Source organism: Nomascus leucogenys, chromosome 13 (assembly GCF_006542625.1).
Source record: "Nomascus leucogenys isolate Asia chromosome 13, Asia_NLE_v1, whole genome shotgun sequence".
Classification (NCBI taxonomy): domain Eukaryota; kingdom Metazoa; phylum Chordata; class Mammalia; order Primates; family Hylobatidae; genus Nomascus; species Nomascus leucogenys.
Window position 1 is genome coordinate 104,513,002 of NC_044393.1, and position 20,743 is coordinate 104,533,744.

Genomic DNA, 20,743 nt, shown 5'->3' on the forward strand with positions numbered 1-20,743 from the left:
AAAATGTATATGTTGAAGTCCTAATCTCAGTACCTCAGAATGTAACCATATATAAAAATAAAAACTTTAATGAGATATTAAGCTAAAATAAGAAAGAGCTCAGAAGAAATCAACACTGAGGTCATCTTAATCTTGGATTTCTCCAGAATGGGGAGGTGAGAAAATAAATGTCTAATGTTTAAGCCACTCAGTCTGTGTGGTATTTTGTTATAGAACCCTTAGCAAGCTAATACAACATACATAAAGCATTTGTATTTCTCTATTCTAACAACAAACAATCAGAATTTGAAGTTAAAAGAGTAAGACCACCTACCATAGATCAAAATATAAAATGAAATGCTTAGAAATAAATTTGAGAAATGTGTAAAAACTGTACCTTGAGAACCACAAAACATGCAGAGAAAAAAATATAGCAGAATGAAATAAATAGAGAGCTACAGGATGTTCATGGATCAGAAGACTTAGAATTGTTGAGATAACGGTTCTCCCCAAAGTGATCTACAGACTCAACACACTCCCAGTCAAAAGACTAGCTGGCTTTCTTTTTTTGAAGAAATTTAAAAAACTGATTCTCCAACTCACATGGAATGTGAGACATAGTGAAACAACTCTGTAAAAGCACAATTTGTAAACATATGTGCTGATAAATTAGGCTTCTTCAACATTTGAAACTTGTTCTTCAGAAGACACTGTTAGGAGAATGCAAATATAAGCCACAGGCTGGAAAAAAATTGAAAATAGTATCTGATTTAAAAAAAGTACCCAGAACTTTCAAAACTCAATAATAACAGAATAATCCAATAAAAATAAAAAAGTATGAATGAACACTTCATCAAAGTGATAGACAGGTGGCAGATAAGCACCTGAAAAAGATCCTCAACACCATTACTCATTATAAACATGCAAATTTAAACCATAATGCAATTAGACACCTATAAGAATGGCTCGTGTGAAACTGAGACATTGGTCATACCAAGCACTGGCAGTGACACAGGGCCCTTGGAACTCTCCCACCTTCTGTTTAGAATATGAAATTAAGGGCCAGGCGCAGTGGCTCACGCCTGTAATCCCAGCACTTTAGGAGGCCGAGGGGGGTGGATCACAAGGTCAGGAGATGGAGAACATCCTGGCTAAAACGGTGAAACCCTGTCTCTACTAAAAATACAAAAAATTAGCTGGGAATGGTGGCGGGCGCCTGTAGGCCCAGCTACCCAGGAGACTGGGATAGGAGAATGGTGTGAACCTGGGAGGCAGAGCTTGCAGTGAGCTGAGATCATGCCGCTGCACTCCAGCCTGGGTGACAGAGTGAGACTGTCTCAAAAAGAAAAAAAAAAAAAGAATATGAAATTAAGACCTCATTTTAACTTAATTACAGTACTTTTAGAAACAGGCAGTTTCTTTAAAAAGTCAGGAAACAACAGGTGCTGGAGAGGATGTGGAGAAATAGGAACACTTTTACACTGTTGGTGGGACTGTAAACTAGTTCAAGCATTGTGGAAGTCAGTGTGGCGATTCCTCAGGGATCTAGAACTAGAAATACCATTTGACCCAGCCATCCCATTACTGGGTATATACCTAAAGGACTATAAATCATGCTGCTATAAAGACACAGGCACACGTATGTTTATTGCGGCCCTATTCACAATAGCAAAGACTTGGAACCAACCCAAATGTCCAACAACGATAGACTGGATTAAGAAAATGTGGCACATATACACCATGGAATACTATGCAGCCATAAAAAATGATGAGTTCATGTCCTTTGTAGGGACATGGATGAAGCTGGAAACCATCATTCTCAGTAAACTATCGCAAGGACAAAAAACCAAACACCGCATGTTCTCACTCATAGGTGGGAATTGAACAATGAGAACTCATGGGCACAGGAAGGGGAACATCACACTCTGGGGACTGTTGTGGGGTGGGGGGAGGGGGGAGAGACAGCATTAGGAGATATACCTAATGCTAAATGACGAGTTAATGGGTGCAGCACACCAACATGGCACATGTATACATATGTAACAAACCTGCACGTTGTGCACATGTACCCTAAAACTTAAAGTATAATAATAATAAAATTAAATTTAAAAAAAGTTAAACATGCACCCATTTTACGACCCAGCCATTCCACTCGTAAGTATTCCCCAAGAGAATTGAAAGCATATGTCCACACAAAGAATTATCCATGATAGCTTACAGCATCTTTATTTATAATAGCCACAACTGTAAACCACCCAAATGCCCACCAACAGGTGACTGGAATAACAAATTGTGCTATATTATAATAATATGGTAGAATCCTACTAGCAATAGAAGAATGAATTGTTGATATGTACAATAATATCTCAAAATAATAATGCTGTGTAAAGAAGTCAGAAAAAGTGAATATATACCTTATATTTCCACTTACATGAATGTCTAGAAATTGTAAATGAATCTCTAGTGACAGGAAGCTGATCTGAATGGTTGGGGTAAGAGCAGGGATCAGGCCTTACAGAGCAGCATAAAGAAGGTTCGGGGGCTGTGTCCATTGTCTTGATTGTGCTGATGGCTTCACAGGTATATACAGATGTTACATTAGTCAACTTGTACACTTTTTTTTTTTTTTTTTGAGACAGAGTCTTGATCTGTCACCCAGGCTGGAGTGCAGTGGTGCAATCTCAACTCACTGCAACCTCTGCCTCCCAGGTTCAAGCGATTCTCCTGCCTCAGCATCTCCAGTAGCTGGGATTACAAGCACTTGCCACCATGCTCAGCTAAGTTTTGTATTTTTTTTTTAGTAGAGATGGGGTTTCACCACGTTGGTCAGGCTGGTCTTGAACTCCAGGCATGAAGTGATCCACCCACCTCGGCCTCCCAAAGTGCTAGGATTACAGGTGCGAGTCACCATGCCCGGCAAATTGTACACTTTTAAGGGGTGGAGTTTATTGTGTGTCAATCTTATAACCCAATGATACTGTTAAAAAAGTGTGATAGTACATTTTTCCAATTTTAATATCTACGACAACAAATTGTCATCAACTGGTCATTCAAACTGGCAGTGGCATCTTTTTGGTGTGTCCCCACCATGCTTCCAGCACTTCCCACTGCAGGCTCATCTCGTTCATCCCCTGGCCCAGCCCAGCCCTTAAATCAGCCATTTCTCCAAAGAATGCTCTTTCCTTTCATTGCAGAATGGGATTCAGAAACCAAGGCCTGGGCACGTGGCATGCTCATTGCTTTAGGTTGTCTGAGCTTCCAGGTCCTCTTAGCAGACAAAGCCAGGAATCTACGTAAGAAACACAAACACAGGAACACTCATCTGTATCTGCTCCCCCAGCAAGCTGGTGATCTACCTAAGTATATTAAAAACTATGAGTTCATACTAATGCCTCCAATACCAGTTCAACATGCAGGGTTTGTATACAATTTCTTCAAGAAAATGCTCACCTTCGAGCCATTCTGTTAAATGAAAGACCAGCATCAAGAAGGTGGCTTAAGCCCACAAAGCCAAGGGCACATAAAAAATAAAGGGCTGGCTCGCAGGCCTATGGACCGGGGCACCCCCACCGAGACCAATTCTGCTGTTCTTGCTCTGTGTCTGCAGATCCACAGAGCATCCTGCTAACCCCCTTCCGGATTTTCTTTCTAATTCCACATACGCAATGCTTTCGAGGCCTATGATATGGAAGTCTTTGCTGGCCATTGAAGTTTAAAGAGGTGATTAAGGAGACCAGACTTCATCCTTAAGAAACCTGCCAAATAGGGGGAATAGGAGACACATATACTACAAACACACACACACACAGGCACACCCCTCTAAAATAAAGCAGTGTATGCTAAGAACCAGGGAGGAAGGTGTTGACTTTGTGGCTCAAGGTGGCACTGAATGAGATGACTTCTGCAAATCATTTGGTTCAGTGCCTAACACAGGGTAAGCACTCAATAAACAATACCTGTTTTGTGGTAAGAAGTGGAAAACCCAGCCCAGTCGCCTCTAGAGCGTCTCATCTCACAATGAAGAATGCAACATCAAATCCACCAGAGAGGCTGGGGAGCCTTGGCGTTCTCTCCAGGCTCACAAGACTAAAAAGGCAAAATAAATTTCACGCAATCAAATGTAATCAGCAGCTCTTCTTGTGAAATCCAGGGTCTTGCATCTTCCTCCTGGCAGGTTCTCCTCTGACTCATCTCTTCCCTCTCCTGTTATCCAAGGCCCCCCATCCCCACGTAGGAGTCACTGCCATGTGTCCCCCCAAGTGATGGTTTCAGGGCCCCTCGAAGCAAGAATGCATCCTCTCCTGCTTTTTCCTGTCCAGGTTAGAGGAGGAAAGTGAGTATATTCAGTCTGGGAGCTAAGCACCTGTCCTTTGTATTAAATACCTATGCCAGGCCAAAGTTCTGATTCCTGGCTCAGAGCAGGTTTGGATGGGAGAGAGAGGGAAACGGTACAAGGGCAGGGAGGTGGAGGGGCCTCAGGACAGAGGTACAGTGGGAAAGCATGGCAAATGGAAAAGCACTTACTGATCATCCCGTGAATAAATGAACACAAGGAGCCAGGAAAAAATGCAGGCATGCATCCGCGAATGAATGTGTAATCCACACATGATGGTTCTTACCCCACCTGCTAAACCTGAATCCCTTCCAAGATGTCTCTGACTTGCCTAGGTGTCCCTGTCATATTTGTGAGTGCTGCCTCCAATGGCCTCTGGGACCTACTCCTGCTCGGGACATGGTCCTGCTGGGCCCCACTGTCCCCTCCCCACCCCAGGGACTCTGACACCCAGCACAGTGCTGCAGGGTGCATGCTCTGCCCACAGCCACAGAGCGCATCTCTCGTCCTCTCAGCATTTCCACCATCACCCACATCCTGCTGCAAGCTTGGGGTCTGGGGCCTCCAGCGTCTCCAGCGTCCCACAGCCTTTTTACAATGGAGTTTTTGCTTTTCTGTCCACAGCTCATGATAACGAGGGGAGCTGAGTCTGATGCAGCTGCTGAGGGAAGTCCTCCCGATGGTCCCTGACTTAGGATGGCTCCACTAACAATTTTTTCATTTTTCAACCTTACAATGGGGTGAAAGCAATGGCAATTCAGTAGACACCATCATTCTAGTTTTGCATGGTGATCTTTTCCTGGGCTACGGATATGCAGTATCATACTCTTACTATAAAAAAGGACTTGTGTTAGCTGCTTTTTCCCCACTGTAGGCTAATGTAAGTGCCTGAGCACACTTGTGCTGAGCTATGGTGTCCTGTAAGTCAGGTGTATTAAATGCAGTGTCGACTTTCGGTATTTTCAGTGCAACTGGCATATTGGGATGGTGCCCCACTGTAAGCTGGGGGGCATCTGTAAAGCTGAATGCTGCAGAGAAAACAATAGGATGAGAGTGTGAGATCACGACTGCGCCCACAGTCCCTGGTGGGAATCAGGACAAGGGCATGAACAGGGAAGGGAACGGCATGAAGCAACACAGGATCCCACAGTCACAGTCCCTGGCGGGAATCAGGACAAGGGCATGAACAGGGAAGGGAACCGCATGAAGCAACAGAGGATCCCACAGTCCGTTCTGCAGCCCATCCCTCCGGGGTCAGAGAGGAGGGCTTGTCACAAAAATAGCCTGGACAGAGAGCTGGGAAACCAGATTTGAATCCCAGTTTTGCCTCCAGCTCATTAGCAAAGTAAGAAAAACATCATCAAATCGCATTTGAATTTTCACAAAATTGACAGTGCTTCTAACCAGCAAAACAATAGCAAAGCCATATATCTGTGATTTGCAGCAATTTATTGAGTTAGTTCGTTAGTTACTTATTCATTCATCACAGACGGCTTTGAGAATCTGATGACAGCTCTAAGCCCACTCTCCAGACAAACGCCTGCGTGGACAGCCCCATGACATCTTGCATCCAATTGCTGGTTAAGCGTTAAAGGTCTCTAACATACATTCATTTAGAACTTTCCATTGTTCAAAGTGCTTTCATGCCTGTTATTTTATCTTACCCTTTTCTTGAGATCGAATAAACATATTCAGTAATGAGAACATTTGTGCTGAGCTATGGTGTCCTTAAGTCCTAAAACCCTACCCTGATTCAGGTGTCTAAACTGTAACAAAGCACATACTGCTACCAACCGCAAGATTCTGAGGCCTAGGAAATCGTGGATTACCTAAAAACTTCGTCTCGTATTTCACAATCCAAACATCAGGGCTGAAGGAAGAAAACATAGAAGACAGGGTAGGGAGAAGTTTTGATGTGGTTCTTCATCTCAAAACTACTAACAGTAGAAGGTTTTGAAAACAATAGAGCCCTCCCCAGACCCCGTCCAGTAGCGTTGACCACCCATAACCAGCAGGTGGATTTCCGCTGAGCTTCAGAAGAGAGGCTGACCTCTGGTAATCATGGGCAAGAGATGAAAATCCTTCCATGGCAGAGGGTTTGGCCTTGGGAGTCCCAGGATCTCCTGGCACCCCCACCACAGCTCAGCAAGGGGCCTGCAGGAGGAGGCAGGGGCCGAGGGACTCATTAGCACCCCAGAGGAAGGGGCGGCTCCTCGGAGACAGGCCCTGAGCAATTACAGGGTGGCCGGGATGAATCAAAGGGGAATGATGATGGATTCCCCTCATATCGGGAGCAATCAGCATAATTTATCTCCAAATCAGCATCGAGACGTGGAGGCAGTGTGCCTGACGCATGGGCAGGCGGTGTGACAGAAATTGTTTTTTAAGTAGTTGCCCTCTGAAAATATTACCCTCTCCCTGACACTGGGTATAATGAGACCTTGATTATCTGTCAGGCCTGTGAAATTAGGAGTGGTTATCGAGGATATGGGAGCCAGTGGAAGCTACCCCTTTCCAAAGTGCTCTCATTTTTTTCCTCTCTGTAGCATCGCCCTTTGTTCTTATTCATGCCCTTCCTGCTTTCTTTTGGACTTTCTCTGTTGCCTGCCCTTGTGAGAAGCAACGTGCCCTTTCCTGCACCCACCATGCAGTGCTGGGGGTGAAGTCAGTGCACACAGAGTGGCAAATCCTGAGAAGTAATGAGGCCGTTATGGATGCCAAACAGTCCTCTGATAACACTTGAGGAAGGCAGTTCCTCGGAGAGCCATTTCTCTTTGCTAAGTTCTATCCATATTTCCGATTTTGTTCTAATTCGAGGAAAACAGAGATGGAACAGGCTGAGACTGATAGGGAACTGGCCGTCCCTTTCCCAATACATTTTATTCACTTATGGAAAAAAATGATAAGGAAAAGAGTGGACAATATGCTTTCCTCTTCCAGGGAGCAGACCCTTTTGCTGTGAGTCCCTGGAGGAAGTCTGTGAAATGCAAGGGGGTGGGTGGAGAGCCAGGTAGCAGGAAAGACCACGGAGGCTGAGTGCTCCCTGCTCTGAATTCCTTCTCACTGCACCACTGGCCTGGGGTCAGACATCTGCGAGTGTCATCTTTTATTACCTCAGGTTCATTGCTCCATCTCGACAGTGACTTGTAGAGGTTAGAGACCTGCCCGTGAATCTTCACACAGCAGTACTGTTCTAGGCTGGTGAGGAAATTTCGCTTTGCTTAAAATTGGGCATTCATTCATTCATTTCTTCAATAAATATTCAGTACTAACTTTAGGCAGGGAGACTGGAGGAATAAAAAGATACATCTAAAACAAATCCTGCCATCGAGAAACCTAAATGAATAGTTGATAGAAAGATCAAATTAAATGAAAGATGGTGCTTTGCAATTGCCAGTGTCATAAAGGTGAGATGCTGTTGATTTACTTGTCCGGTTCCCCAAATGGCAACTGATGTTTTGCATGTAGACTGTGCTCAGTGTTTGCTAATTGATTAAGCTGTACTGACTTTGGCAGAAAGCCTTAAAATGTTTTCTGGCAGCAAAGGAAAAAATATATTTATCTACAAAGGAGAGATTTAAAATTCCATTGTATCAAAACCAGTGACAATGCCTTAAGACTTGCATTCTATTTCCCAAATAATCCTATGGTGTTGAAGGACTTTCTCTAGTTGTCGAAAGCATCACTCAGGAGAAAGAGCAGCAGTGTCTGGAATACTAAGTGGGCACGAAGGCAGCTCTCCAGCAAGCCGCTCTGAGCTGCTGCTGGGCCAGAGACGGCAGCCAAGACTCCAGCCCCAAAGGAAGGAGCCGCTTAACTCACTCCCTGGAAATCCACTGGCACTGAATAACGTTCTCCATCTGAAGCTGTTTGTTGTAATCGGCTGGAACGATTTGATAAATCTCTCATTACATCCCGAGAAACTATGACATCTATTCTACTATCAGCCAATTGAAATGGCAAACATAACAGGACCTTGGCTCTTCCTGAACAGTCTGGCACCGTTGTGGGACAGAAATTCCATCTCTCACGGAACGTTGTTGCTGCTTCATGGCAGGAGAGAGTGGGAATGCGGGGCTGGTATGACGATGGAGGGAGCCCTTTCCAGGCATCCTCAGCTGCTAGCACTGCTGGGAGAAACTAAAGCATCTGTCCATTTGCTTCTTTTATTTGTCACGGCTAGACTGGATTTGAAAATAGAACTCCCTGAGCAATGAGAACACTTGGACACAGGGAGGGGAACATCACACACCGGGGCCTATCAGGGGGTGGGGGGCAAGGGGAGGGAGAGCATTAGGTATTTGTCCTAATGCATGTGGGGCTTAAAACCTAGACGATGGGTTGACAGGTGCAGCAAACCACCATGGCACATTTATACCTATGTAACAAACCTGCACGTTCTGCATACGTATCCCAGAACTTAAAGTAAAATACTAAATAAATAAATAAATAAATAAATAGAAAATGGAACTCTCTTTTTCTCCAATTTTATTGAGGCATACATGACAAATAAAAATTGTGTCTATTTAAGATGTATAATATGATGTTTTGATATACCTGTACATTGTGAAATGATTACCACAATCATGGTAATTAATATATCCATCACCTCACTTAGTTACCTTTTTTTCCATTGGTGAGAACAGTTAAGATCTACTTGCCTATCAAATTTCAGGTGTGCAGTGCAGCATTGCTAACTGTGTTCCCACGCTGTCACAGAAGTTATTCATCCTGCATAACTGAAACTTTGCACCCGTTACCTGAATATCCACATTCCGCACCCCACCCCCCACACTCTCCTCAGCCCCTGGACACCACCATTCTACTCTCTGGTTTTATGAGTTCAGCTTCTGTAGATTCCACATATAAGTGAGATCACCCAGTATTTGTCTTCCTGTGTCTGGCTTATTTCCCTGAACATCATGCTCTCCAGAGTCATCCATGTTACAGCATGTGACAGGATTTCCTTCTTTTTAAAGGCTAAATAGTATTCCATTGTGTATACATACCACATTCTCCTTATCCATTCATCCATTGATGACACTTAGATTGATTCTACATCTTGGCTGCTGTGGATAGTGTTGCAGTAAATGCAGGAGTGCAGACAGCTCTTTGACACACTGATGTCATTTCCTTTCGGTATACACCCTCCAGTGAGGTTACTGGATCACATGGTCACTCTGTTTTTCATTTTTTGAGGAACCTCCATACTGTTTTCCATAACAGCTGTACCAATGTACACCCCCACCACAGTGTACAAAGATTTCCTTTTCTCCACACCCTCATCATTTATTATCTTTCATCTTTTTATAATAGCCATCCTAACGGATGTGAGGATAGCTCGCTGGGGCTTTGATTTGCGTTTCTCTGATGATTCGTGGTGCTGAGCATGTTTTCGTATACCTGTTGTCCATTTGTTTGGAGAAATGTCTATTCAGGTCCTTTGCCTAGTTTCCAATCCACTTTTTGTGTTTTTTGGTTCTGTTTTCCTTCGGGTTTTGCTATTGATCTGAGTTCCTTAACTGTTCTGAATATGAGCCCCTTGTCAGATGAACAGTTTGCAAGTATTAATTTCTCTCAGCCTATAGGTTGTTGTCACTTCACTCTGTTCATCATCCTCTTTCTTGTGCAGAAGTCTTTCAGTTTGATACAACCCCACTCATCTATGTTTGCTTTTGTTATCTGTGCTTCTGTTGTCCTATTTTTAAAAAACACTGCCTGGACCAATCAAGGAGCTTTTTCCCTATGTTGTCTTCTAGTAGTTTTACAGTTTCACATCTTACATTTACATCTTTAATCATTTTTGGGCTGATTTTATTAAGTGTGAGATAAAAATCTAATTTCTGCATGGGATTGTTCAGTTTTCCCAGGACTGTTTGTTGAAAGCACTATCCTTTACCACTGTGTTCTTGGCACCCTTTTTGAAGATTACTTGACTGTAGGTGCATGAATTTATTTCTGGGCTGTCTATTCTATTCCATTAGTCTGTATGACTGCTTTTATGCTAGCATCATGCTGTTTTAATTACTGCCATTGATAATATATTTTAAAATCAGAAATTGTGATGCCTTCAGTTTTGTTCTTGCTCAAGATTGCTTTGGCTATCTGTAGTCCTTTGTGGTTCCATTTAAATTTTAGGATTACTTTTCTATTTCCATGAAAAATGTCATTGGAATTTTGATAGGAATTGCATTAAATCTTAAGATTCCTTTGGGTAGAACGGACATTTAACAACATTAATTCAATTTGTGAGTATAGAATATATTTTCATTTATCTGTGTCTTTCTTTCTTCAATGTCTTATAATTTGCAGTGTACAGATATTTCAGCTCCTTAGCTAAATTTATTCCTAAGTATTTTATTCCTTTGGATGCTATTGTAAATGAGATTGTTTTCAGATAGTTTATTGTTATTGTCTAGAAATGTAACTGACTTTTGTATGCTAATTTTGCATCCTTAAACTTGGCTTATCTCATTTATTAACTCTTACGGTTTTTTGGTGGAGTCTTTAGGGTTTTCTGTATGTAAGGTCATATCATCTGCAAACAGAGAAAATGTGACTTCTGCTTTTGCAATTTGGGTGGCTTTTATTTCTTCCTCTTGCCTAATTGCTCCAGTATTATGTTGAATAGAAGTGGTGAGAGTGGACAACCTTATCTTGTTCCTAATCTTAGAGGAAAAGTTTTCAGCTTCTCACTGATGAGTATGATGTTAGCTGTGGGCTTGTCATACATGGCCTTTATTATGTTGAGATACAGTCTTCTACACCTGATTTGTTGAGGATTTTTATAATAAAAGAGCGTGAAATTTTGTCAAATCCTTTTTTCCATTGATTGAAATGATTATATGATTTTTGTCCTTTATTCTATAAATGTGACATATCACCTTTATTGACCTGCATGTGCGGAACCGTTCTTACGCCCTAGGGAGAAATCCCACTTGATCATGAGGTATGACACTCTTAATGCGTTGTTGGATTTGGTTTGCTAGTTTTTGTTGGGGGTTTTTGAATCTATATTCATCAAGCATATTGTCCTTTAATTTTTTTTTTCTAGTGTCCTTGTCTGGCATTGGTATTTGGATATTGCTGGTTTTGTAAAATGAGTTTAGAAGTATTTCCTCTTCTTCAACTTTTTGGAAGAGTTTGAGAAGGATTGGTGTTAATTCTTGTTTAAATGTTTTGTAGAAGTCACCCATGAAGCCATCTAGACCTGGATTTTTCTTTGCTGGGAGGTTTGGGAGTACTGATTCAATCTCTTTATTGGTTATTGGCCTGTTCAGATTTTCTATTTCTTCATGATTCAGTCTTGGTAAGTCATATGTTTCTAGGAATTTATTCATTTCTTCTAAATTCTCTAATTTGTTGGCATGTAATTGTTCACAGTAGTCTCTTATGATCCTTTGTATTTCTGTGGTAGCTGTTATAATGTCTTCTCTTTCATTTATAATTTTGTTTATTTGCATCATCTTCTTTTCTTGGTTAGTCTAGCTAAGGGTTTGTCAATTTTGTTTATCTTTTAAAAAGAGCAAGTACGAGCCAGGCACTGTGGCTCATGCCTGTAATCCCAGCACTTTGGGAGGCCAAGACGGGCAGATCACGAGGTCAGGAGTTTGAGACCAGCCTGGCCAACATGGTGAAATCCCATCTCTACTAAAACTACAAGAAAAAAAAATTAGCCAGGCATGGTGACGCATGCCTGTAGTCCCAGCTACTTGGGAGGCTGAGGCAGGAGAATCACTTGAACCCAGGAGGCAGAGGTTGCAGTGAGCTGAGGTTGTGCCACTGCACTCCAGCCTGGGTAACAGAGTGAGACTCCATCTCAAAAACAAAACAAAACAAAACAAAAAAAACAAAAAACACAAGTACTAATGTTGTTGATTTTCTTCTTTTTTTTTTTTTTTTTTTTTTTTTTTTTTTTTTTTATAATGTACATTGATTTTTACATATTATCATGTGCCATGCTGATTTCCTGCACCATTAACTCGTTATTTAGCATTAGGTGTATCTCTAATCTGTCCCTCTACAACATCCCGGAGTGTGATGTTCCCCTTCCTGTGTCCATGAGTTATCATTGTTCAATTCCCACCTATGAGAGAGAACATGCGGTGTTTGGTTTTTTGTCCTTGCGATAGTTTACTGAGAATGATGTTTTCCAGTTTCATCCATGTCCCTACAAAGGACACGAACTCATCATTTTTTATGGCTGCATAGTATTCCATGGTGTATATGTGCCACATTTTCTTAATCCAGTCTATCGTTGTTGGACATTTGGGTTGGTTCCAACTCTTTGCTATTGTGAATAGTGCCGCAATAAACATACGTGTGCATGTGTCTTTATAGCAGCATGATTTATAGTCCTTTGGGTATATACCCAGTAATGGGATGGCTGGGTCAAATGGTATTTCTAGTTCGAGATCCCTGAGGAATCGCCACACTGACTTCCACAATGGTTGAACTAGTTTACAGTCCCACCAACAGTGTAAAAGTGTTCCTATTTCTCCACATCCTCTCCAGCACCTGTTGTTTCCTGATTTTTTAATGATGGCCATTCTAACTGGTGTGAGATGGTATCTCACTGTGGTTTTGATTTGCATTTCTCTGATGGCCAGTGATGATGAGCATTTCTTCATGTGTTTTCTGGCTGCATAAATGTCTTCTTTTGAGAAGTGTCTGTTCATGTCCTCTGCCCACTTTTTGATGGGGTTGTTTGTTTTTTTCTTGTAAATTTGTTTGAGTTCATTATAGATTCTGGATATTAGCCCTTTGTCAGATGAGTAGGTTGCAAAAATTTTCTCCCATTTTGTAGGTTGCCTGTTCATTCTGATGATAGTTTCTTTTGCTGTGCAGAAGCTCTTTAGTTTAATGAGATCCCATTTGTCGATTTTGGCTTTTGTTGCCATTGCTTTTGGTGTTTTAGACATGAAGTCCTTGCCCACGCCTATGTCCTGAATGGTATTGCCTAGGTTTTCTTGTAGGATTTTAATGGTTTTAGGTCTAACATATAAGTCTTTAATCCATCTTGAATTAATTTTTGTATAAGGTGTAAGGAAGGATCCAGTTGCAGCTTTCTACATATGGCTAGCCAGTTTTCCCAGCACCATTTATTAATAGGGAATCCTTTCCCATTTCTTGTTTTTGTCAGTTTGTCAAAGATCAGATAGTTGTAGCTATGCGGCATCATTTCTGAGGGCTCTGTTCTGTTCCATTGATCTATGTCTCTGTTGTGGTACCAGTACCATGCTGTTTTGGTTACTGTAGCTACAAGGCTACAGTAATCTTCTATTGTTTTTCAAGTCTCTATTTCATTTATTCCTGCCCTGATCTTTCTTGTTTTCTTCTTTCTCCTAACTTTGGGCTGACTTTGTTCTTCTTTTTCTAGTTCTTGGAGGTCTAATGTTAGGTTGTTTATTTGAGATCCTTCTTTTTTTCTTACCATAGACATTTACCATTATAAACTTCCCTTTTCAAACTGTTTCTGCTTCATCCCACAAATTTTGGAATGTGTATTTCCATTTTCATTTGTCTTAAGGTATTTTTTAATTTCCAATTTTTATTTCTTTTTTGATCCATTGCTCAGGAGTATGTTGTTTGATTTTTACATACTTGTTAATTTTCTAGTTTTCTTCCTGTCTTTGATTTGTAGTTTTATACCACTGTGATTATGAAAGATACTTGATATGATCTCAGTCTTCTTAAACTTGTTGAGACTTGTTTTATGACCCAACATATGCTCCATCCTGGAGAATATTCCATGTACACTTGAGAAGAACGTGTATTCTACTGTTTGATTAAATGTTATGTATAGTCTGTTAGTTTCATTTGGTCCATAGTGTTGTTCAAGATCACTGTTTCTTTATTGACTTTCTGTCTGGATGATCTATCCATTGTTGAAAGTGGGGTTTTGAAGTCTGCTACTATCATAGCATTATTGTCTATTTCTTCATTTGTTTCTGTTAATATTTGCTTTCTATATTTAGGTGCTCCAATGTTGGGTGCATTACAATTGTATTCCCCCCTTATCAGTGGTTTCACTTTCAGTGGTTTCTGTTACCCAGAGTACAGTACAATAAGATATTTTGAGAGACAGTCACCATATTCACATAACTTTTATTACAGTATATTGTTATAATTATTCTGTTTTATTATCATTGTTGTTAATCTCTTACTGTGCCTACCTTACAAATTAAACTTTATCATAGGCAGGTATGTATAGGAAAAAACATAATATATACAGAGTTTATTACTCTCCATGGTTTTTAGGCATCTCCCATGGATAAGGGGGACTACTGTATGCACTTGATGAATTGATCCCTTTATCAGGATAGAGTGAACTTCTTTGCCTCTTGTGACGGTTTTTGACTCAAAGTCTATTTTGTCTGATCTAAGTATAGCCAGTCCTTCTCCCATTTTCATGGAATATCATTTCTTTATTCCTTTACCTTCAGCCTATTTAGGTTCTTAAAGCTAAAGTAAATCTCTCGTAGGTACCATATAGTTGGATTTTGTTTTTTTTTTTTTTATCAATTCAGCCACTCTATGACTTTTGATTAGAGAATTTGATCAATTTATATTTAAAGTAATTATTAATAGGAAAGGACTTTCTATTGCCATTTTGTGAATTTTTTTCCAAATGTAGTTATTCATTCCTTTCTTCCCCGCTTGCTCTCTTCTTTCGTAATTGATAATTTTTGTAGTGATATAATTTGATTCCTTTCTCTTTAGCTTTTGTGTATCTGCTATAGCTTTTTTCTTAGTGACCACTGAGGCTTACATAAAATATAGCTATAACAGTCTACTTTAAGCTGCTTTAAGAGTTTAAGCACATACAAAACTGCACTTTTACTTCTTCCCCACTTCTTTTATGTTATTGATATCATAAATTTACATTTTTATATTGTGCATCCATTAACAAATTATTGTGGATATAGTTATTTTTAATATTTTTGTCTTATAACTCTTATACTAGAGTTAAATCATTTATGTACCACCATTACAGTAATAGAATATTCTGAATTTAACTATATACTTACCTTTACCAATGAGTCCTATACTTTCATATGTTTTCATGTTATTAATTAGCATCCTTTCATTTTAACTTAAAGAGCTCTCTTTAACATTTCTTGTAAGGCAGGACTAGTTGTGATGAACACCCTCAGTTTTTGTTTGTCTAGAAAAGTCTTTATCTCTTCTTCATTTCTGAAGGACAGTTTTGCTACATAAAATATTCTCGGTTTATAGTTTTTCTTTTTTCTCAGCACTTTGAATATACCATTTCACTCTCTCATGGCTTTCAAGGTTTCTGCTTAGTAATACACCGATCACCTTATAAGGACTTCTCCTGTACATAATAAACCTCTTTTCTCTTGCTGCTTCCAAAGTTCTCTCTTTGTCTTTGACTTTTGACAATCTGAATATGGCCTGGTGCAATCTTCTTTGAGTTGGTCCTGTTTGGACACCTTTAATCTTCACGAACCTGGATGCCCATATCTTTGCTAAGATTTGGAAAGTTTTCAGCCATTATTTCTTTAAATAAGCTATATGCCCCCCTCCCCACTTCCCTTTTCTCTTTTTGGAACTTCCATAATGTACATATTTGTTTGATTAATAGTGTCCCATAAAATCCATAGGCTTTCTTTATTCTTTTTCATTCTTGTTTCTTTTCTCTCCTTTGAGTGAGTATTTCAAATGACTATCTAGAAATTTACAGATTCTTTCTTCTCCTTGAGAAGTCTGCTTTTAAAGCACTCTATTGTATTTTTCATTTCATTCATTCTGTTCTTCAGCTCCAGAATTTCTGTTTGGTTCTTTTTTATAACCTCTATCTCTTTGTTGAACTTCTTGTCTTGTTCATGTATTTTTACCTGATTTTGTTGAATTGCCTATGATCTCTTGTAGCTCACTGAGCTTCCTTATAACAATTATTTTGAATTTTTGTTACGCAATTCATAGGTATCCATTTCTTTGGGGTTGGTTACTTATTGGAAAAGTATGCTCCTTTGTTGGTGTCATATTTCCTTGATTTTAATGTTCCTTGAAGTCCTGCATTGCTGTCTTTGCATTTGTTGTTGTTGTTATTGTTGTGTTGTGTTGTTTTATTTTGTTTTGTTTTGAGATGTGGTCTCTCTCTGTCACTCAGGCTGGAGTGCAATGGCATGATCTCAACTCACTGCAACCTCTGTCTCCTGGGTTCAGGCAATTCTCCTGCCTCAGCCTCATGAGTGGCTGGGATTATGGCGCCCACCACCATGTCCACTAATATTTGTATTTTTAGTAGAGATGGGTTTTCACCATGTTGGCCAGGCTGGTCTCAAACTCCTGACCTCAGGTGATCCACTCACCTCAGCCTCCCAAAGTGCTAGATTTACAGGCATGAGCCACTGTACCTGGCCCTTTGCATTTGAAGACGTGGTCACCTCCTCTAGTCTTTACTGACTGGCTTTGAGAGAGAAAGACCTTCTGCAGTCAGCTCAGTGAGGGATTTGAGGGTCTCTCAGATCTTTTCTGTAGATATGCCCATTTCACTCCCCTTGCTTCCTCTTGGGAGTGGACAGAGTCTTATAATTATAAGCCTTCCCTTCATCCCCCAAAGCCAGGTCAAGTCCAGAGTGTCTTCTATTTATTTCTCCTAGTGTAGTGTCCTGACTTGTTCAAGGTTATGTGCCTTCTTCCAGTCTCGCAGAGTTGAGCCAGCTATCTACATGTGTTTGTGCCCAATCTACAGAGACTAAGACACACAGTCTTCAGGGCTATGCACAGACTGCCAGCTATCGGGGGTGGAGAGGAGGTGCATGGAGTGTGGGGAGTATGCATGGGCTATTTGTTGGGGGAGGGGGTCCACAGTTGATCCATCCTACATGGTTTGTGGGCAAACCTCTTGGTGAAGTCCATAAAGTTGTTAGTAGAAACTGAACTCATTGTTGAGTTCTGCATCCAAATGCTGTGAGCCCCTGCTCCCTTTCTTTGATCATAGCTATATCCAAACTGTTCAGCCATGCCAATTTCCTCAGCGTCCTGGTATAGCGAGAAAGGCGTGAGCCTCTCAGGTAGGTGAAGAATCTGGGCACTCACTACATTCTCATGTTTCCCCTTGGGAAAAATCACAGGCCAAGGAGGTCTCCTATGGCACTAAGCAGTGCCACTTTGAGGGAGGGGTAATGTGGGTAACATGAAACTGTTCTTCTTACCCTCTTCAATGTATCTGCTATTGGATTTTTTGCTCCAAACCGGTCCTGGAACCTCTCCACTGAACTCTCAGGCTTCCATGAAGGTACTCTCATTCATGGATGTTTGTGAAAACTCCTGCATTTGGCATTTAAACATAGTGTTCCACTATCACATTTACTATAATAATGAAATGAAAAACAATGTCTTTGGGGTGGAGCCAAGATGGCTGAATAGGAACAGCTCCAGTCTACAGCTCCCAGCATGAGCGACGCAGAAGACGGGTGATTTCTGCATTTCCATCTGAGGTACCGGGTTCATCTCACTAGGGAGTGCCAGACAGTGGGCGCAGGACAGTGGGTGCAGCGCACCGTGCACGAGCCAAAGCAGGGCGAGGCATTGCCTCACTCGGGAAGCACAAGGGGTCAGGGAGTTCCCTTTCCTAGTCAAAGAAAGGGGTGACAGATGGCACCTGGAAAATTGGGTCACTCCCACCCTAATACTGCGTTTTTCCGACGGGCTTAAAAAACGGCACACCAGGAGATTATATCCCCCATCTGGCTTGGAGGGTCCTACGCCCATGGAGTCTTGCTGATTTCTAGCACAGCAGTCTGAGATTAAACTGCAAGGTGGCAGTGAGGCTGGGGAAGGGGCGCCTGCCATTGCCCAGGCTTGATTAGGTAAACAAAGCAGTCCAGAAGCTCGAACTGGGTGCAGCCCACCACAGCTCAAGGAGGCCTGCCTGCCTCTGTAGGCTCCACCTCTGGGGGCAGCGCACAGACAAACAAAAAGACAGCAGTAACCTCTGCAGATTTAAATGTCCCTGTCTGACAGCTTTGAAGTGAGTAGTGGTTCTCCCAGCACGCAGCTGGAGATCTGAGAACAGGCAGACTGCCTCCTCAAGTGGGTCCCTGATCCCCAAGCAGCTTAACTGGGAGGCACTCCCCAGTAGGGACAGACTGACACCTCACACGGCCGGGTACTCCTCTGAGACAAAACTTCCAGAGGAACGATCAGGCAGCAGCATTCACTGTTCATGAAAATCCACTGTTCTGCAGCCACCGCTGCTGACACCCAGGCAAACAGGGTCTGGAGTGGACCTCTAGCAAACTCCAACAGACCTGCAGCTGAAGGTCCTGTCTGTTAGAAGGAAAACTAACAAACAGAAAGGACATCCACACCAAAAACCCATCTGTACATCACCATCATCAAAGACCAAAAGTAGATAAAACCACAAAGATGGGGAAAAAACAGCAGAAAAACTGGAAACTCCAAAAAGCAGAGCACATCTCTGCCTCCAAAGGAACGCAGTTCCTCACCAGCAATGGAACAAAGCCGGACGGAGAATGACTTTGACGAGTTGAGAGAAGAAGGCTTCAGATGATCAAACTACTCCAAGCTACAGGAGGAAATTCAAGCCAAAGGCAAAGAAGTTAAAAACTTTGAAAAAGAATTAGACGAATGTATAACTAGAATAACCAATACAGAGAAGTGCTTAAAGGAGCTGATGGAGCTGAAAGCCAAGGCTTGAGAACTACGTGAAGAATGCAGAAGCCTCAGGAGCCAATGCAATCAACTGGAAGAAAGGGTATCAGTGATGGAAGATGAAATGAATGAAATGAAGTGAGAAATGAAGTCTAGAGAATAAAGAATAAAAAGAAACAAACAAAGCCTCCAAGAAATATGGGACTATGTGAAAAGACCAAATCTATGTCTGTTTGGTGTACCTGAAAGTGACGGGGAGAATGGAACCAAGTTGGAAAACATTCTGCAGGATATTATCCAAGAGAACTTCCCCAACCTAGCAAGGCAGGCCAACATTCAGATTCAGGAAATACAGAGAACACCACAAAGATACTCCTCGAGAAGGGCAACTCCAAGACGCATAATTGTCAGATTCACCAAAGTTGAAATGAAGGAAAAAATGTTAAGGGCAGCCAGAGAGAAAGGTCGGGTTACCCACAAAGGGAAGCCCATCAGACTAACGGCAGATCTCTCGGCAGAAACTCTACAAGCCAGAAAAGAGTGGGGGCCAATATTCAACATTCTTAAAGAAAAGAATTTTCAACCCAGAATTTCATATCCAGCCAAACTAAGCTTCATAAGTGAAGGAGAAATAAAATACTTTACAGACAAGCAAATACTGAGAGATTTTGTCACCACCAGGCCTGCCCTAAAAGAGCTCCTGAAGGAAGCACTAAACATGGAAAGGAACAACCGGTACCAGCCACTGCAAAATCATGCCAAATTGTAAAGACCATCGAGGCTAGAAAGAAACTGCATCAACTAATGAGCAAAATAACCAGCTAACATCATAATGACAGGATCAAATTCACACATAACAATATTAACTTTAAATGTAAATGGACTAAATGCTCCAATTAAAAGACACAGACTGGCAAATTGGATAAAGAGTCAAGACCCATCAGTGTGCTGTAGTCAGGAAACCCATCTCATGTGCAGAGACACACACAGGCTCAAAATAAAAGGATGGAGGAAGATCTACCAAGCAAATGGAAAACAAAACAAGGCAGGGGTTGCAATCCTAGTCTCTGATAAAACAGACTTTAAACCAACAAAGATCAAAAGAGACAAAGAAGGCCATTACATAATGGTAAAGGGATCAATTCAACAAGAAGAGCTAACTATCCTAAATATATATGCACCCAAAACAGGAGCACCCAGATTCATAAAGCAAGTCCTGAGTGACCTACAAAGAGACTTAGACTCACACACAATAATATTGGGAGACTTTAACATCCCACTGTCAACATTAGACAGATCAACGAGACAGAAAGTTAACAAGGATACCCAGGAATTGAACTCAGTTCTGCACCAAGCAGACCTAATAGACATCTACAGAACTCTCCACCCCAAATCAACAGAATATACATTTTTTTCAGCACCACAACACACCTATTCCAAAATTGACCACATAGTTGGAAGTAAAGCTCTCCTCAGCAAATGTAAAAGAACAGAAATTATAACAAACTGTCTCTCAGACCACAGTGCAATCAAACTAGAACTCAGGATTAAGAAATCACTCAAAACTGCTTAACTACATGGAAACTGAACAACCTGCTCCTGAATGACTATTGGGTACATAATGAAATGAAGGCGGAAATAAAGATGTTCTTTGAAACCAACGAGAACAAAGACACAACATACCAGAATCTCTGGGACACATTCAAAGCAGTGTGCAGAGGGAAATTTATAGCACTAAATGCCCACAAGAGAAAGCAGGAAAGATCCAAAATTGACACCCTAACA